The sequence below is a fragment of the Lynx rufus genome, unplaced genomic scaffold (assembly GCF_022079265.1).
Source record: "Lynx rufus isolate CCGP_SWC_20201006 ecotype Redwood Valley unplaced genomic scaffold, mLynRuf1.p SCAF_9, whole genome shotgun sequence".
Taxonomy (NCBI): Eukaryota; Metazoa; Chordata; class Mammalia; order Carnivora; family Felidae; genus Lynx; species Lynx rufus.
In genome coordinates, this window is record NW_025814897.1 from 27,322,987 (window position 1) to 27,335,066 (window position 12,080).

General features: G+C 39.6%; 1 non-coding gene across 1 annotated transcript; it reads left to right on the plus strand.

Moving 5' to 3' along the window:
* Positions 1 to 11,696: 11,696 nt before the first annotated feature.
* On the plus strand, positions 11,697 to 11,802 carry LOC124506525 (U6 spliceosomal RNA). Its single transcript, XR_006960785.1, has one exon. It is a non-coding gene; the product is annotated as a U6 spliceosomal RNA (small nuclear RNA).
* Positions 11,803 to 12,080: the final 278 nt, after the last annotated feature.

Here is a 12,080-nt window from a genome sequence, read left to right on the forward strand (position 1 = left end):
GGATTTCGTGAAAATCAATGTAACTAATGTTTTACTTGGCAGTGGAAGACTCAATCAAAGATGGATGTCTCTGTGCACACATTTGTTAGCCAGGATGTGCTTTTCTTTTGGGGACAAAGGAGAAGATACTTGGAGAAAGGCTGGGAATTAACAGATGCTATAAGATTCTCAGGCTTTTCCACTGTGTCAAAAATGTCAACTTTAACTTTTTCATTATTTCCTTTCTTCTCCATTCCATTCTAGCAATGGCCTTATCTACCCTTTGCCTGGATTAATGCAATAGCTCCTTAACCTTCTACCTTTTCTCTTGTTATTCATGTGCTATTGACCTCCTGAAATGGAGTCATCTTAGCTTTGTCACTTATTAACAGGGCGACGTTAGCCAAGGCATTTATTTTTTCAGAGCCTGAGATTACTAGTTTGTCAAAAGTAGATAATGACAAAAAATGCCCTACTAATACTGTGAAAATTTGTTGAAAATAACTGTGAGAACCAGGCCAGACCACAAAGCCTGGGCCAGGCTAGAGGAGTGCAGAGACCAACCAGGCAGTCTTGGCAAAGGCAACTTCCTCTTTAGTTCACTATTGCCTCAGCTAGCAAACAATGCAAGGAGGTGGACGGTGTATAGTGGTACAGGTGGTGGCATTTCCTCAGTGTATGCTCATAATTCAGTGATTTGGGCAGCTTCTGGAGGTTTCAGTGATACAATTGAGGACGAGGCCTGTTTCTGGGTAATGCTGCTGTGTAGAAGCTAAGAGAGTTTCTTACTATTAATGCTATTACAACTTCTAGTGCAAGAATGTACACTCTGCTAGATATTTTTATACATCATGGTATTTGACCAACACGACAAAAATATCCCTATTTCACAAGTGTGGTACTGATAGAAATGTTAAGTAACTTACCCAAGACCACAAAATCAAGGTTCTTTCATTCCAAAACCTTTCAGTTTAAAGTTAAGTTGTTATCAAACTACACACTCCTTAAGATAGCATCTGTGTCATATAAAGTGTTTTGTGCATAAGAAGTTCTTATTAGCCATTCTTTGATGCATGGATGGTAGACAACAACTTGTTTTATAGGTTATGGTTTAAAAATTAAGGGGCTTGGTAAGACTCTTAGAAAGTAATTAAGATGTCTGAGAAGACCTTCCTCTTGGAGATTTAGGCTGAAATTAAACTTCAAAGTTGGGGTACAGAAGTAAGGAGGATATTTGGGAATACTCAGTGATTTACACTTACATAAGAAGCTTTGTAAAGAGAATGAGTACATAATGATCTCTGTGTGAGGTCTATGTGATAGCCAGGAAAAAGCAGTATGAATCAAAACCAAAAAGAAATCAGAATGACACTGAACCAGTGTTTCCCAAAGTGTGTTCCAGGGAACCATATGTACAAGAAATGCTATCTTGCAAAATCCTTCTTCAAAATAAGGTCATGATTAAATTTAGTCAACTCTTTTTTTTAAAAAATTTTTTTTTTTCAACGTTTTATTTATTTTTGGGACAGAGAGAGACAGAGCATGAACGGGGGAGGGCCAGAGAGAGAGGGAGACACAGAATCGGAAACAGGCTCCAGGCTCTGAGCCATCAGCCCAGAGCCTGACGCGGGGCTCGAACTCACAGACCGCGAGATCGTGACCTGGCTGAAGTCGGACGCTTAACCGACTGCGCCACCCAGGCGCCCCTAAATTTAGTCAACTCTTGAACAATGCAGGGTTAGAGGTGCTGGCCTGTGTGGTCAAAAATCTAAGTATAACTTTTGACTCCCTAAAAACTTAACTACCAATACCCTACTGTTGACTGGAAGCCTTACTGATAAAATAAAGAGTCAATTAACACATATTTTCTTCTATTTAATTTTATTTTTGAGACAGGGAGTGAGAGAGCATGAGCAGTAGAAAAGAGAGAGAGAGAAAATCTTAAGCAGGCTTCATGCCCAGTGTGGAGCTTGATGTGGAGCTCAATCTCACAGTCATGAGATCATGACCTGAGCCCAATCAAGAGGTAGACACTTACCTCTTGCCAGTCAGAGTGGCTAAAATGAACAAATCAGGAAATTATAGAGGCTGGAGAGGATGTGGAGAAACGGGAACTCTCTTGCACTGTTGGTGGGAATGCAAACTGGTGCAACCACTCTGGAAAACAGTATGTAGGTTCCTCAAAAAATTAAAAATAGATCTACCCTATGACTCAGCAATAGCACTGCTAGGAATTTACCCAAGGGATACAGGAGTGCTGATGCATAAGGACACTTGTACCCCCATGTTTATAGCAGCACTTTCAACAATAGCCAAATCATGGAAACAGCCTAAATGTCCATCAACTGATGAATGGATAAAGAAATTGTGGTTTATATACACAATGAAATACTACATGGCAATGAGAAAGAAAGACATCTGGCCTTTTGTAGCAACATGGATGGAACTGGAGAGTGTTATGCTAAGGGAAATAAGTCATACAGAGAAAGACACATACCGTATGTTTTCACTCTTATGTGTGGGTCCTGAGAAACTTAACAGAGGACCATGGGGGAGGGGAAGGAAAAAAAAGGGCTAGAGAGGGAGGGAGGCAAACCATAAGAGACTCTTGAAAACTGAGAATAAACTGAGGGTTGATGGGGGGTGGGAAGGAGGGTAGGGTGGGTGATGGGTATTGAGGAGGGCACCTGTTGGGATGAGCCCTGGGTGTTGTATGGAAATCAATTTGACAATAAATTTCATATTAAAAAGAAAAAGAGGTTGACACTTAACCAACTGAACCACCCAGGCGTCCCTCGATTAACATGTATTTTATATGTTATATATATTATATACTGTATTCTTATAATGAAGTAGGCTAGAGAAAAGAAAAAGTTATCAAGAAAATCACAAGGAAGAGAAAATATATTTATAGTGCTGTACTGTATGTATTGAAAAAATCTGCGAGTAAGTGGACCCATGCTATTTAAACCCATGTTGTTCAAGGGTCAACAGTACATATAGAAACAGAGCATAATATATACTATTGTAGTATAATTAGTGTTTTAAAAGCTATACTATACTTCCTATACTTAAAAAAGCCCTATCAATAACAAAGTCCTTTTTACTTTATTTAACCAGTATTCCCAAACATATTTAACACATATGTTCTCCCTTCAAACCCTACCATTTATTTACATACCAAGGAACTAATAATTATCAGAGCCCACTTAGAAATATAGAAAGGAAATGGAGTAGTAGTTGAAAAAAAAAAACTCCTTCTTTCTCTTTTTTATGCCTTCTTGCTCAGTATTCAGATAATTTTGTATTTGTTGATAGAGTTTGGTCTATTTCATCCATTCACTCAATAAATATTTACCAAATACCTGTAGATCTGAAGACATGATAAAACATGCTTTATGCTACTAGATCCTTGATTTCTCTTGTCCTCATGAGGGAGGTAAAAGAAAAGCGTGCAGGAGTGCTGGGGATCATGGGTAATCAAGATGTTTCTCTCTTCGCACATTTAGAAGGTATTAATGCCAAAATAATAAGAATCTAAATCTCTATTCTACTGCCATCAATAAGTTAAGTATTTTATTAGGGTTTCCTCCTCAAGCAATTTTTTTGTAAACTTAAGGAAGCTATTCCCCAAACCCTCCCATCCCAGCCAGGCAATTTTATAGTCTCTGGCTCTGGGGCAGCGCTCCACTTCTGCTGGTCACTTCCTGCCATCCTGTTGCTTCTTTAGGCTGTTGTCTTTTTGTGTCTTCCCAAGGGCAAATATAAAAGTTTACTTATAAGACAGCTTAAATCTAGATTTAAGAAAAAAAATCTAATGCTGCGGGTCAATAATTTTGCTAGATGTACTCAATTTATATGCCTAGACAGAATTTTTTATATCTCAGTCTGAAGCATTTGCAGATACATATATGTGTGTGTGTGTGTGTGTGTGTGTGTGTGTGTGTATATATATATATATATACACACACACACACATATCAGATCCCTTGGCATTAGCATTATAGAAGATTCATCTTTGGTTCATCAAAATGTTGCTTCCAGAATTAAGGAATAGTCTGCACTCTAAAATACAGTTGCAACCCTCCAAATAAGTTTTCCAACTTGAAAAAACTTAAGATCTTGTCTTCTATAGTGGATGCAATGTAAACGTTTTGCACCAAAGAGAATTTCTGTAACAAGTGATGTGATTATGGGATTTCTCTTACATATATAAAACAGTAATGATCAGCTTGGCCAGGCTGGAGCCAAAAATACACTGAAAAAGCAATTTAAAAAATCCTTGGGAGATAAACTGTGCATTAATCTGACAATGGAGACTTCCTATCTTGAAGAAGCTATGAAGAGAAGAGATCATAGGTAATTTCATATCACACAATTTATATCTAATATGTATAATATTAGAAGTAAAATCTGAAAGGAAAAACCACTGCATCGATAGTATGACTGTCTTAGTCTGTGTTCTTCCTGGTATGAAGGCCTTGTAAAGATAATTATTTTGGGAAGTGATTTCAATGAACAGGAGTTGGGTTGGGACCATGAGACTGAACAGTGAAAGAGGGAAAGACAGGGTATATTATTGAACTGGTCACTGCTTTGGGTGACTGAGGCTTTGTCCTTCTGGGGAAGCCTCTGAGAAACTATAGAATAAGTTTCAGACTCTTTTGTCTTAATTCCAGAAGCAGGGTAGTTTAGCTATTCGTTCCTGTTCCCATTGATCAAAGTTGCCCTATGGGGTATTAGCTCTCTCACTTCCAGGTTTGCCCATATGTCAGATGAATAGTAAGTTCCTGTGGGTGAAGAGAAGCCCCAGGAAGAAAAATGAGACACACCAGCTACTGTAAAGTTCAGCCTGCATTCCCCTCTAAACCGTGCCATTTATTTATCATGTCACATTCAGCTAAGGTCTTCATCTGAAGCAGCTTCCCAGTTCAAGGGTCAATTGCTCAGAAAGCTATGGGCTGCCTGAAGAAAGCACGAATAATATGGAGAATAAGCTAAAATTAGCACAAATGAGATGGTCTTTGCCAAAGGTGGCTCTGCTCCTTCCCATTTTTTTTCTGGCTGCCCTTTATTTATTTTTTTTTAAAAAAAATTTTTTTTTCAACGTTTATTTATTTTTGGGACAGAGAGAGACAGAGCATGAACGGGGGAGGGGCAGAGAGAGAGGGAGACACAGAATCGGAAACAGGCTCCAGGCTCTGAGCCACCAGCCCAGAGCCCGACGCGGGGCTCGAACTCACAGACCGCGAGATCGTGACCTGGCTGAAGTCGGACGCTTAACCGACTGCGCCACCCAGGCGCCCCTGGCTGCCCTTTATTTAGTATGCTTTGTGTACCAGACACTACATTAAGCACTTTACAAGGATTACCTACTTTGTTCAGTCCTTATAAAGTGGACATTATTACTCTTCCTATTTGAGGGCTGGTTGACAGAAACAGATGTTGTGGATCAGCTATCTCAGTGCATCCGTGCCTGTTGCCAAATGGGTGAGAGGCTTACACATTTGATAAATATGAGGACAAGTGACTATTTTTACTGAGGCTTGGAAAAGACCTAGCCAACCTCCATTATGCTGTTTCTTGACTCTCCTTTATTTTTCTTCTGAACATATTATTTATTGGTTTATCGATTTGCTTATCATTGGTCTCCTGCTACTAGAATGTAAGCTCCTTTGGATTTGGAATTTCATCTGTTTTGTTAGAATGATGCCTGGACCAGGGTGAGTAGTCAGTAATTATTCACCATTGAATGGTAAGAGGAAAATGAGCTTTCATTGGTATGAGTTCAGTGAAGTTTGTCTTGTTAAGAAATAAAAGAGGTGATAGACCCTGGGACAGGTAAGTGGCAAGTTGCTAAGTCTCAGGGAACAGGTATAGGTCTCTGTTGGAAGCTCCAGAGAATCAGTGATAAAGACAAACAGAGAAAAAGAATGAAATAGGAAAAGATGGGAAGGGATTCTTCATTCAGTGACTCCATCTATCAGTGTTTATCAGGCATTATCTGTTCCAATACATAGTAGAGGACACACTGGTTGGATACAATGTGATAAAATGCAGAGGAAAGAGCAAAGAGGGATCAGATACTGAAGAAATTTAGAGGAAGAAACAGGCTTGAAGAAGGCTCTCAGTAGGATATTTGTAAGGGCCTGGCCTTCTCTCCAAAGCATCTGTGTGAGTGATTTGTGGTATGTGTTAGGGAAAAGGATTACAGGAAGTTTCACACTAGAGAGACCTGGAGAGAATTTGACTCTGTTGCCAAGTTTTCAGAGTCAAAGAGGGCAAAGCTAATGTTTTCTACTGATGTGGGTCATCACATGTCATCCAAATGGAGAGCAGCTTTGATTAAAAAGAAAAAAGGAAAGAAAGAAAGAAATAAATAAAAAGAAAGAAATAGAAACTAACGATTATGTAAAAATTAGCTTCCTGAGGGTGAATTTCTGGAAAGTGGCAAGGTTTAGAAAACCTGGTAGAGAAAATAAACAAAAGAAGTTATCTTGGGCTTGGGGGATGTGGATGGTAGAGTTGGATGCTGTGTATTCAGCCAACAGTTGAACAAGAACTCTTTGTCCAGTGAATCACTGTTTTCTCCATCAAAGATGAACTGTCAGCTAGACCTGCAAAGGGTTCAAGGATCTCAGTGGTCCCAAGAAGAAATGTGCCCACTCTTCCTTCTTTGTCCCTCTTCCACTGTTGTCTGCCATTGTGCATTCCTTGTCTGTGGGTCTGGAGGCTAGAATCAGAAGAAACATTCCCGACTCCCATGCAGCCATATTCCTTCCCCTTCTTTTGGTGCCAGAACTCTAGGGGACCAAATCCTGGGCTGGTATTTCTGGCCTTTTCTGAAACTTTATGTACTGTTCTAAAAAATTATATCACTGTTACATAAGTGATATAAGTCAAACCAGGAACATGCAGCCCAAGGAAGAAGTACATCTTATGTTTTGATTTCTTCTTTTCTTTTGGCAAAAACTTGTTGTTCCCATTCCTGCTAAGACAGAACTGAAGTCCACTTGATGTGGAGTGGGGAGGGGACCATTCTGCTTAATTGCACTTTAGCTTGGAGTCTGTTCCAGATACTCTGTTGGTTGCAGAGAAGCCACTGTGGGAAAACACAGTGTGGGTAGGTCTGGGCATGCACAAATGAGGTGCTCTGGCCCACATGCTGCCTCCCATAAGACTTTCAGCCAGAGCCAATTCTCCTTAGTGACCTGGATTACAGAGTTGATGAGACCTCACTGGTACATAGTGCCTAGAGCTCTGTCTGAGTTAAGGGTGAGTCTGAATCGAGGAAATATTTCTGCCTAGTAGAGGTTACATGTATTATTGAGCAGGTTATGAAATTGGTATAATTTATGTGATCAGCCTTCTTCCAGCTACCCAGGCTGCAAAAATTAGCATCATTTAAAAATTCCTCCCCTTCCTTTATGCCCTATATGGAAGCAGTCACTAAGTCCTGCATTAAGATAAATCCCTCCCAGTGATTCCTTCCTTTCTCTTCCATGCCCTGCCATCTCTGTGGTGCAGCTCTGGGCTGGGAGATGGCTGGAGGAAGCTGAGAGTGGACTCTGGAGAAAGACATTCGGGATGTGCCTTTGGGCTATGTCACATGACTTGGACAAGCTTAAAGTCCCTGTCTTTCAAGCTATTCTTAAAAAATGGGATTGTAACACTTCTCACTTTGCAGGGCTATTGTGAAGATCAAGTGAAATGTCATTTATAAGAATGCAGGGACTAAACAGTGTAGTCCAGATTGTTCTTTTAGAAGCGACGATTAGTAGAAAAACGTTTATAAGGACATGCACCAAAAGGTTGTTAGTACTTTTACATCGAAGTGGTGGGATTTATGGCCTCCCCCCACCCCCAACTTGCATGTTTGTGCTTTTCTATATTTTTTAAATCTCCATGATGAAAATGTACTACTTTTGTACCAAAAATCATAAATATGAATTAAAACTCTACCAAACCTTTAATAACCAGCTGATGTGAGACTTCTTTCATTAAAACTTTCCAGGTACTTCCAAGGCACCTGGATGGCTCAGTCAGTTAAGTGTCTGACTTCTGCTCAGGTCATGATCTCACGGTTCGTGGGTTCGAACCCTGTGTCGGGCTCTGTGCTGACAGCTCAGAGCCTGGAGCCTGGTTTGGATTCTGTGTCTCCCTCTCTCTCTCTGCTCCTCCCTTGCTCATGTTCTCTCTCAAAATAAATAAACATTTAAAAAATTAAAAAAAAAAAACCTTTCCAGTTGTTCCCGTTGACAAAGATCCCTTTCCAAGCAAGTTACTGAGTCATTTTGAGATGGAGATGCTCACCTATAAAATTGGGGGGGGGGGAGGGAATAAATTTCAAATGGAAAAAATATATACACTATTATGTATTTATAATATGGATATTATAAATACCCTTACACACACACACACACACACATACACAACAACAACAATAAACACACTCTTCTCTGTCCCCCTCTCTCTGGGATGTAGAGATCATGCCTGGGCAAGAGAAAGTGCTTAATAAACACACTCTTCTTTTTCTGAATACCAGAAATACTTTGTATCTCTCTTGTAGCACTTACTGTATTTTACTTTGTATTATGGTTATTTGTGAACTTCCTATATCTGCTCTAGATTATAAGCCCTGTGAAGGCAACAGCTGCTATATTCTATTCATCTTTTACCACAGAGGGCTTAATGTCTCCTTCCTAGTAGCTGCCAAATATACTCATTGAATGATTGAATGCCTAGGTAAAGGAAGAGGCCTCAGAGTATAATGACATGCCCTCTAAGGCAAAGACATGCCCCCTCAGGGATTCAGATGCTCACTGTCTGACACTGGGCCCACCGGTGTAGTTGCTCAACAAATGTTTGTTGATTGGGTGAGTATGTGTGGCAGTAGGGACCCAGGTTCCTGTGCGGGAAGCTGGAGACCAGGTGAACACACCTGGCCCACTGACAGTGACACAGGTGTCTGTGAAGAGGTTTCTTCTTTGAATTGGAGTTTGAAACTCAGACAGCTATCCAGGGCCAGTTCCTTTGACTGTAGGACATGACCCTGAGTGCTAAGCAGAGGAGAGAGGGGAGAGGGGACTGCAAATGAAAGAGGAAATGAAATGGAAAGAGGGCTGGGAAGAAAGTCTTGAAAAACTGAGGAGGAACAGACAGTCCTGCTTTGGTAACAGGTTTGGAAGAGGGATTCTTCTCAGGTTGGAATTCAGTGTCACTGACATATACCTCCTATTGATGACATCGGGCCAGAAGGACTTTGCTGGACATCTACAGGCAGAGCCAAGGCACGTTCATGGAGTTTTATAAACTTAGAGCAGGAGAGAAAGAAAATGAAGGTGCCCCACAGAAATTGAGAGGGCTGGGAAATATGGTACTGTACAAGCACTTTCTAAGAACTCTCATAACCAGTTGTGTGGAACTTTTCATGAAAAATGGAGATTTTGACAGATTAAATAGAAGTGGGCAGAACCTGAGTAATGCTAGTTATCCTATTACTATGGTGCTCTTTTCCCCTTTGCTAATGCAGCCCAAGAAACAAGTGACATATATTATTACGATATACATTATTATGTGTATTCATGGAGTGAAGAGGTAGTTTGAAAGAAAGAAAGAAAGAAAGAAAGAAAGAAAGAAGAAATGCAGAAAGGATAATGACTCATTGACAGAACAGGTGTGCCAACAGAGACACAAGACAGAATGAAGGTAATCCCTGGATCTTATTGTAGTATACATGGCCATTTATAGCTCAGTAGAACATCGTGGGACAAAACCTCAGTGTTCTGGGCCATTCAGTGGGCTCCCATCACCTCATGTGATGTCAGTGGGGCCCGGACTGTGAAGAGGTGGGACTTTGAATGTTCACGGATATTTTCTCCAACATTCTTTGTCAAAAGTTTCGACTATCAATGCCTATCTATTCTCTAGGATATTTGTCTTGGGAAGGAAATACCATATGAGGCTGGTATTTGTATGTATATATATGTGTGTGTGAATGTATATTTATTTATGCATGTGTATGTAGGTAGATCAAGAAAAAATAAAAAAATATTTGTAAATACCTATTCTGCATATGACAAAATATTGATGATATGCTTGGTAAGACCAGACAAAAAGAACTAAATCAATTAAATCTTTGAATAGAACTTCAAGATAGCATTGAAGGAGGTGTTACAGAAGACAGAGGAAAAAGTATTTTTTTTATCACGTTTCAGATTTCATCACTGTTTCACATATAGCATTTCTTCTGATTCTGTGACAACACTGTGAGGTGGGTAGAGTATCACAGTCCAATCTTATAGATGAGCAAACATGTCAGAAGGGTAAAGGGGTTTGCGCATAGTGAGTGGCAGGTGGGGAACTGAGCCTAGGTTTGTAGACTCAAAACCTCTTGTTCTTGTGCTATTGCACTAATAAGTAGTAACATTTTGTACCTTATCTCTCATTGTATCTCTTTTATATAAAACATTTTATATCTTATATATGTTATTTATCTTAGATCTTACCATTCTGTCAGCAACTCTGGGTGCTATTCTGATAGAAATAGAAAGTTTATTTCTCCCAAGAATGGCATTTATATATTTATAGACTGTTTCTCTATTTATGATTTCCAATAAAACTTTTGGACATAAAGTTTTTCAAGAACATTATTAGGGACAAATTTAAGGTGATATGTTAGTTATTATTCTGGAAATCTTGTGATCACTTTGACTTTGTATCTCACTGATGACACCCCCATATCCATAGATGGTTCTTCACTGTATTGTTTGTTTTGGGGTGTTGAGTTTGATAAGTTCTTTATAGATTTTGGATACTAACTCTTTTTCTGATATGTCATTTGCAAATATCCTGTTCCATTCTGTCAGTTGCCTTCTAGTTTTGCTGATTGTTTGCTGTGTAGAAGCTTTTTATCTTGATGAGGTTGCAATAGTTCATTTTTGCTTTTGTTTCCCATGCCTGCAGAGATATGTCTAGTAAGAAGTTGCTGTGGCTGAGGTCAAAAAGACTTCTGCCTCTTTTTTCCTGTTGGATTTTAATGGTTTCCTGCTTCACATTCAGGTTCTTCATCCATTTTAAATTTATGTTTGTGTACGGTGTAAGAAAGTGGTCTAGTCTAATTCTTCTGCATGTAGCTGTCCAGTTTTCCCAGCACCATTTGCTGAAGAGACTTTTTTTTTTTTCCATTCGATGTTCTTTCCTGCTTTGTTGAAGATTAGCTGGCCATACATTTGTGGGTCCATTTCTGTGTTCTCTGTTCTATTCCATTGATCTATGTGTGTGTGTGTTTGTGCACACACACTCTCTTGATGATTACAGCTTTGTAATACAGCTTAAAGTCTGGAATTGTGATGCCTCCAGCTTTGGTTTTCTTTTTCAACATTACTTTGGCTATTTGGGGTCTTTTCTGGTTCCATACAAATTTTAGAATGGTTTATTCTAGCTCTGTGAAGACAGATGATGTTATTTTGATATGGATTGCTTTGAATTTGTAGATTGCTTTTGGGTAGTATCGATGTTTTAACAATATTTGTTCTTCCAATCCATGAGCATGGAATGTTTTTCCATTTCTTTGTGTCCTCATCAATTTCTTTCATAACTTTTCTATAGTTTTAAACACACAGATCTTTTACCTCTTTGGTTAGGGTTATTCCTGGGTATCTTACAGTTTTTGGTACAATTGTAAATGGGAGGAAAACTTAAAAAAAACTTGGGTGGTTCTCGCTTCAACAGCACATTTACTAACATTGGAACAATACAGAGAATATTAGCATGGCCTTGCACAAGGATGAGATGTAAATTTGTGAAGTGTTCCATATTAGAAAAAAAAAATCTTGGGTGGCTGTGCTGGGCATGAAGATATGCCTCTAAGGTTCCCTTGGGGGGAGGATTTGTTACCCTTGGCTCTAGGACTGATGTCAGTAGACAACCTTGAGCAGTCAGCCCCTTTGACAGCTGCCTCACCCAAAGGCACATCATTCCTGGGGATAGCCCACTTCCAATGACCAATTAAGGCAGAGGGTAAAAGTGCAGCTACTTGGGCCCATTCAGGCCAACTCTGAAGGATTATTTGCTCCTGTGTTCCTTCTGGAGTCAGCTGA